We start from the raw sequence: 6,627 nt of genomic DNA on the forward strand, positions 1-6,627 counted from the left end.
AAACCCCAGGAACAGGTTGTTTTAGTGCATATTTCTACCAAACATTCAAACAAGAGTTAATACTAATACTCTTCAAACTATTCCACAAAATAGAAACAGAAGAAACTCTGGTAAACTCATTTTGTGACACTATAGTCACCCTGATACCTAAGCCACACAAAAACAAAACAAAGAAAGAGAATTTAAGATCAATTTCTGTTATGCATTGATGCCAAAATACTCAATAAAATACTTCCAAACTGAATTTAAGAACACATCAAAGACATCTTCCACCAGGATCAAATAGGATTTATCCCAGTGATTCAGGTGAGGTTCAATGTATGAGAATTTGGCAATATAATCCACCATACAAAGAAATTGAAACACACACATACACACTCATGCACACACACACACACACACACACACACACACACACACATGATCTCTTCATTAGATGCTCAAAAAGCCTTTGACAAAATATGCCACCCCTTTTTAAAAAAATCTTGGAGAGATTAGGAATATGGTGCATATATTTACACATAAATATAGGCAGTATATATAAATATAAACAAAATAAAGGCAGTATATAGCAAGACAATAGCCAATTTCAAAATGAATGGAGCGAAACTTCAAAACAATTTTACTAAAATTGGGTACAAGACAAGGCTTTTCACTCTCTTCACATCTCTATAATATAGTACTTGAAAGTATAGCTAGATCAATAAGAAAACTAAAGGAAATCAAGTGGATACAAATTGGAAAGAACAAATGATAAATGGGCCAAGAAAGACAAAGAAATTTACAATAGCTTCTAATAATATAAAATATCTTAGTGTAACTAACCATGTAAAACTATTCTATGACAACAACTTCCTGTCTCTGAAAAAACCATTTGAGGAGTATATAAGAAGATAGAAAAGTCTCTTATGACCATGGATTAGTAGGATTAATATAGTGATAATGACCGTCTTACTAAAAGCAATTTATGGGTTTAACAAAACACTCATCAAAATTCCAACACAATTCTTTACAGATAGTGAAAGAACCATTATCAACTTCATATGGAAAAAAACAAAAAAAACCAGGAGAGCTAAAACATTCCTGAACAATAAAAGAAAATATGGAGTTAACCTTATCCATGACATCAAACATTAATAAAACATTCAGGGTATTGTTATGCATACAGACAAGTTGTTTGATGAATCAAAATGAAGAAAGAGAAATAAGCCCACATAATTAGACACTTAATTTTCACAAAGAAGTCAAAACAAAACAATGAAAAAGGGAGAGCATCTGGAACAATTCATGGTGATCTAAGTGGATGTCTTCATGTGGAAGAATTCAAATAAACACATATTTATCAACCTGCACAAGAACGAAGTACTGATGGATTCCAGACTTCAATGTGAAGATACACTAAATCTAATAGAACAGAAGGTGTGGAATAGCCTTGACCTAGTGAGTACTGGAGACAATATGCTATGCAGAACACCACTGGGAAAGGCACTAAGATGAACAATTAAAATGAGAATCCCATGAACCTGAAAAGCTCCTGTAATTTAAAGGCCACTGTCATTAGGATAAAACTACCTACAGTTTGGGAAAAATATCTTTTGCAACTCTATAACTATCGGAGTGTTAATACCCAGAATATATAAATAACACCAGAAGGTAGACACCAACAAACCAAATAACACAATTAAAAAAATTTAAAAAATGTTCATTGGCAGCCTAGGCCCAGACCTGACACTGTGCCACAGCTCTCTGCACTCATATCCTGCTGGGAGAAAGCTGGTTTCCAGGAGTGCTAACACCTCTAAGAGCACAGGTAAGACCACTGCTTCCGCATCAAGGGACCCACTGGGAGTCCTCAGGACAAAAGAACCATGGAGCAGTTTGGTACAGGATCTTTCTGGTTTCTGCCTTTACCCAGAGCTGGCCCTGTCCCACAGCTCTCTGTGCTCAGATCCCATAGGGAAATAGCTGGATTCTCAGAAGAGTGGACAATCCTAAGAGAACAGAGGAGACCACCACTTCTCCTCACACTGCTGGCCCAAGATGAACCTTCCTGGAGACAAGGCTGCCAAGCCAGAACATATCCCAATGTTCAGGCAAAAGCTGTGGTATACCCTCCTTTCCCATTGTTATGGACTCACATGAAGACTGAGCTGCACATTCATTATATATATGTAGGAGCCTGGGTCCAGTTCATGTATATTCTTTGGTTGGTGTATCAGTCTCTGGGAGCCCCAAGGGCCAGATTAATTGACTCACTTGGTTTTTCAGTGTATTTCCTATCCCTTAGAATCGGCAATCCTTCCTCTTGTTCTATTGTTTGACAGTGGGTATCTGTATCTGTCTCAGTCAATGGCTAGCTGGAGCCTCTAAAAGAATAGCTATGCTAGACTCCTGTCTCAAAGCATAGCAGAGTATCCTTAATAGTGTCAGGGATTGGTGCTTGTCCATAGGATGTGGTTCTTAGATGTAGTTCCTCCTCCTTGCTTGGGTTGTGTGAAGCCATTCAGAGGAAATACAGGGGACTAGGCTGTATTACCTTGTGCTTCCATCTAGTGTTGGGCTTATGGGAAGCACTGATGTACTCAGGGGTGGGAGAAAGATGGGTGCCCCATGTGGGTTGAGGCTGCAGCTGGTGTTCCCTAGACCTGGATACGCAGAAGCTGCTGAAAATCATGAGGAGTTGAGAATGGGGGCTATGGACTGGTGATGATAGGCCCAGATCTGTGTGAAGGGGGAACTCTGGCTTAGCTCATTGGTGAGTGTATGGGAGCAGGGATCTTCTGCAGGAGTCTTAGTGATTATCTTTGGGAATAGGTGCATACAATTTCCTCAGAGTGGGCCAGAGATTAAAGACCTTTTTAAATAATGAATGTCCAGGAAAGTGCATTGGTTAAACTCTCAGGTTCCATCTAGACACCTAAGTAGCATGGGAGAACTCGGTGTGCTCTGCTACATGACTAGAGGTCAAGTTCTTCATGTGGGGAGATGTGGTGACATGCTCCAGGACAGAAGCCATGTTACTAGTAGATGAAATTCTTACAGTCCTCAGGTATGGGTGTGTCTGGATTTCGATATCCACTCATCCTTTGCAGTTTTCATCTAGCGACATGAATCTACTTGCCCTACATATTTCATTGAATTTTGCATCATTTTTCATAAGAGAAAATGAAGTACTATTTCTTTAGTGGGTCTTTGTTTTGTTTAGGTATCAGGGTATCAGTGGATTCATAGAGTGAGTGTGGCAGTACTCCTATTGTTTCTAATATATGGAATAGTTTGATGAGTATTTTTATTAGCTTTTCATTCAATTTCTGGTAGAATTCTGCACTAAAACAATCTGGCCATGTATGTTTGTTGGGCAAGTTTGATGGATTGACTTTATTTATTTAAACATTATAGGGCTTGACATGTACCTTGCAGGCTACAATGATGTCTGGGGCTGAGCCAGTGCTCCAGACCCCCTTTCATACCCAGAGACAGATTTACTTCTAGGAGCTCTGTCACTACCAGCCTCATAGGATCACAGGAGCAACATTGCACAATTAGAAACATCTAGGCAAGTTAACTCCAGAGATAACCACATGTTGAGAAGCAAGGATAAGAACATATGAAACAGAAACTAATGCCACTTTGTACCATCAGAATTCAGTTCTGTTATCACAGCAAGCCCTCAATAATCTAACACAACTGAGAAGCAAAACTATGACTTAAAATCCCATCTCTTTAATATGAGAAATAGAGGAGAACACAGGTAAACAGGTAGAAGCCCTTAGAGGGGAAACACATAAATCTCCTAAAGAAATACAGGAAATCACAATCAAACAGGTGAAGGAATTGAACGAAATCATCCAGGATCTAAAAATAAAAATAGAAACAATAAGGAAATCATAAAGGGAGACAACCATGGAAATAGAAAGCCTAGTAAAAGATCAGAAGTTACAGATGCAAGTATCATAAACAGAATACAAAAGATAGAAGAATAAATCTTAGATGTAGAAGATTGACACAACAATAAAAGAAAATACAAGCCTGCAGCAGCTCTCTGCTCCCAAACCCCGTGGGAGAGAGACCTCACTGCCTGATCAGGTGGGCACTCCTGAGGCTGCAGAGCGGAAGAGACCTCCAACACTGCCCACCCCTGCCCATATCCCTGGCCCAAGAGGCAACTGTATAAGGCCTCTGGGTTCCCGTAGGGAAGGGCCCAGGAGCGGCAGGACCCCTGCGCCTGAGACACCGCAGGAACCTGAAGGAAACAGACCGGATAAACAGTTCTCTGCACCCAAATCCCGTGGGAGGGAGAGCTAAACCTTCAGAGAGGCAGACACGCCTGGGAAACCAGAAGAGACTGCACTCTGTGCACATCCAGACGCCAGAGGAAAACACCAAACGTCATCTGGAACCCTGGTGCACGGAGGCTCCCGGAAAGAGCGGCGCAGATCTTCCCAGTTGCTGCCGCCGTGGAGAGGACTTGGGCAGTACCCCACGAGCAAACTTGAGCCTTGGAACCACAGGTAGGACCAACTTTTCCCCTGCAAGAAACCTGCCTGGTGAACTCAAGACACAGGCCCACAGGAACAGCTGAAGACCTGTAGAGAGGAAAAACTACACGCCCGAAAGCAGAACACTCTGTCCCCATAACTGGCTGAAAGAAAACAGGAAAACAGGTCTACAGCACTCCTGACACACAGGCTTATAGGACAGTCTAGGCACGGTCAGAAATAGCAGAACAAAGTAACACTAGAGATAATCTGATGGCGAGAGGCAAGCACAGGAACCCAAGCAACAGAAACCAAGACTACATGGCATCATCGGAACCCAATTCTCCCACCAAAGCAGACACGGAATATCCAAACACACCAGAAAAGCAAGATCTAGTTTCAAAATCATATTTGATCATGATGCTGGAGGACTTCAAGAAAGACGTGAAGAACTCCCTTAGAAAACAAGTAGAAGCCTACAGAGAGGATTCGCAAAAATGCCTGAAAGAATTCCAGGAAAACACAATCAAACAGTTGAAGGAATTAAAAATGGAAATAGAAGCAATTAAGAAAGAACACATGGAAACAACCCTGGACATAGAAAATCAAAAGAAAAGACAAGGAGCTGTAGATAGAAGCCTCACCAACAGAATACAAGAGATGGAAGAGAGAATCTCGGGAACAGAAGATTCCCTAGAAATCATTGACTCAGCTGTCAAAGATAATGTAAAGCGGAAAATACTGGTCCAAAACATACAGGAAATCCAGGACTCAATGAGAAGATCAAACCTAAGGATAATAGGTATAGAAGAGAGTGAAGACTCCCAGCTCAAAGGACCAGTAAATATCTTCAACAAAATCATAGAAGAAAACTTCCCTAACCTAAAAAAAGAGATACCCATAGGCATACAAGAAGCCTACAGAACTCCAAATAGATTGGACCAGAAAAGAAACACCTCCCGTCACATAATTGTCAAAACACCAAACGCACAAAATAAAGAAAGAATATTAAAAGCAGTAAGGGAAAAAGGTCAAGTAATATATAAAGGCAGACCTATCAGAATCACACCAGACTTCTCGCCAGAAACTATGAAGGCCAGAAGATCCTGGAAAGATGTCATACAGACCCTAAGAGAACACAAATGCCAGCCCAGGTTACTGTATCCTGCAAAACTCTCAATTAACATAGATGGAGAAACCAAGATATTCCATGACAAAACCAAATTTACACAATATCTTTCTACAAATCCAGCACTACAAAGGATAATAAATGGTAAAGCCCAACATACGGAGGCAAGCTATACCCTAGAAGAAGCAAGAAACTAATCGTCTTGGCAACAAAACAAAGAGAAGAAAAGCACACAAACATAACCTCACATCCAAATATGAATATAACAGGAAGCAATTATCACTATTCCTTAATATCTCTCAACATCAATGGCCTCAACTCCCCAATAAAAAGACATAGATTAACAAACTGGATACGCAATGAGGACCCTGCATTCTGCTGCCTACAGGTAACACACCTCAGAGACAAAGACAGACACTACCTCAGAGTGAAAGGCTGGAAAACAACTTTCCAAGCAAAGGGTCAGAAGAAGCAAGCTGGAGTAGCCATTCTAATATCAAATAAAATCAATTTTCAATTAAAAGTCATCAAAAAAGATAAGGAAGGACACTTCATATTCATCAAAGGAAAAATCCACCAAGATGAACTCTCAATCCTCATCTTCGGTTGGTTTATATACAAGTGTGCAATTTCTAGGCTTGAAAGTAAAATGATGCTATCTGGTGCTGGATAGAGGAGCCTTATTTTTTATTATGGCAGCTTGCTATTTTTGTAACATGGTGATTTGGTTGAACACAATAAAGTACAGTAGTAACTGATCTCCCCTTCTTCCTGGATGAGTGAGGAGATGATTAAATGTTGCTGTCAGCATCCTTGAGCATATTCAGATGAGCTTCTGCTTCTATTGAAAAGGATGCTGTGTTTGATTGTGGTCCGAAGCTTTGAAGCACTACTTGGCATCTCCTTCCTTGGAGGTCTCACTGTTTAAACATAACAGATTTGATAGCTTGTTGGTAAGGTGAGGTCCAGCTTGTCTCCACTAGGTCATCTTCATGTGAATCCGGTGGTTATACGGTTTTG

The sequence above is a fragment of the Rattus norvegicus genome, chromosome 1 (genome assembly GCF_036323735.1).
Source record: "Rattus norvegicus strain BN/NHsdMcwi chromosome 1, GRCr8, whole genome shotgun sequence".
Classification (NCBI taxonomy): domain Eukaryota; kingdom Metazoa; phylum Chordata; class Mammalia; order Rodentia; family Muridae; genus Rattus; species Rattus norvegicus.